At 49.5% G+C, this 1,785-nt stretch overlaps 1 non-coding gene across 1 annotated transcript; it reads left to right on the top strand.

The window, feature by feature from the left end:
* Positions 1 to 1,269: 1,269 nt before the first annotated feature.
* Positions 1,270 to 1,424, top strand: LOC131270040 (5.8S ribosomal RNA). Its single transcript, XR_009179184.1, has one exon. It is a non-coding gene; the product is annotated as a 5.8S ribosomal RNA (ribosomal RNA).
* The last annotated feature ends 361 nt before the right edge of the window (positions 1,425 to 1,785 follow it).

Raw genomic sequence — 1,785 nt, 5'->3', positions numbered from 1 at the left:
CTGGTCCACGCTGCTTCGGCGGTCCTGGGTAAGATAGTTAATTCTAGCTTGCCCTATGTGGAAGAGAGCATACATGAACCAAGAACGAAGGTTATGATCGAGGAATGATTCGACAACTAACCGATGGTATGAAATGTGAAGAATTCAAGCAAGCACACAATCAAGTCATCACTTGGGCATGCTCGATAGCCAACCTCATGACATTAACCTAGTAGAGCATGCGAAAACCAATATATATGTAAACGATGCCTCCCTAGTTCAGCGCTTCAACCAAGTGATGACTTCAGAATGGCTAAATCAAATCGGTTCAAACCATACCATCGGTATCCTATTGAAACACACAAGTCGATATCAAACCTCATGATTGTGTAGTCCTCCACTGGTCCACGCCGCTTCGGCCGTCCTGGGTAAAATGGAACATTCCAGCTTGCCCTATGTGGAAGAGGGCACATTACTCAATACTGTGGTGTGAAGTATAAAGTTCAGTTCTCCCCTGGTCCACGCTGCTTCGGCGGTCCTGGGTAAGATAGTTCATTCTAGCTTGCCCTATGTGGAAGAGGACACTTCATACTTCGTCTCTAAGCGGCGGCTTGACTCCTCCCTACGGGGAACGGGTTTACGCGCACAGCGGCGGCTTACGCACTATGGCAGTCATGGATGCCTTACGTTTCTATGAAAAGTGTGTTCCTCCCCTGGTCCACGCTGCTTCGGCAGTCCTGGGTAAGATAGTTAGTTCTAGCTTGCCCTATGTGGAAGAGGACACGTAGACTTACTGTGGTGTGAAGTATAAAGTTCAGTTCTCCCCTGGTCCACGCCGCTTCGGCCGTCCTGGGTAAAATGGATTCATCCAGCTTGCCCTATGTGGAATGAGGACACTTTATGCTTCGTCTCTAAGCGGCGGCTTGCTCCTCCCTACGGGGAACGGGTATACGCGCACAGCGGCGGCTTACGTTATGGCAGTCATGGATGCCTTACGTTTCCATGAAAAGTGTGTTCCTCCCCTGGTCCACGCTGCTTCGGCAGTCCTGGGTAAGATAGTTAGTTCTAGCTTGCCCTATGTGGAAGAGGACACGTAGACTTACTGTGGTGTGAAGTATAAGGTTCAGTTCTCCCCTGGTCCACGCCGCTTCGGCCGTCCTGGGTAAAATGGATTCATCCAGCTTGCCCTATGTGGAATGAGGACACTTTATGCTTCGTCTCTAAGCGGCGGCTTGCTCCTCCCTACGGGGAACGGGTATACGCGCACAGCGGCGGCTTACGCAAGTTAGTCACCCTCGGCAGTGGATCACTCGGCTCATGGATCGATGAAGACCGCAGCTAACTGCGCGTCATAATGTGAACTGCAGGACACATGAACATTGATAAGTTGAACGCATATTGCACGTCGTGGGAACCTACCATGATGTACAGATGACTGAGCGCTTATATTTGAGAAATGTATCGCATACATTTAACTACGCCGTGACACCCGTCACGAGACGTGCACCATGATGTTAACTAGGGTCGCGACGACCCGCTAGCATTAAAGAACCCGTGGTTTACAATATACTGGCATTGGAATTCGAAGTATTTAGAGCGTCCGTGTTCCCGCGTGAGGCGGAAGTACGAGGAGAAGGCGTGCTTGTGGTGTCTGTGGTGGTGTTTACTGATGTCTAGCTTCAGCTTATTTATTTATTTAAATAGAAGCGAAGATGTCAAAGTAGCGTCGAAGCAGCAGCGGTAGCACAAATGATTCAAGTATGGAAGTTGACCAAAGGAACACAAACAAACTAGCGTATGGGCAAT

This window comes from Anopheles coustani (genome assembly GCF_943734705.1).
Source record: "Anopheles coustani chromosome X unlocalized genomic scaffold, idAnoCousDA_361_x.2 X_unloc_128, whole genome shotgun sequence".
NCBI classification, from domain to species: Eukaryota; Metazoa; Arthropoda; class Insecta; order Diptera; family Culicidae; genus Anopheles; species Anopheles coustani.
Note: the sequence above shows the minus strand (reverse complement) of the source record. Positions and strands in the feature narration are given on the sequence as shown.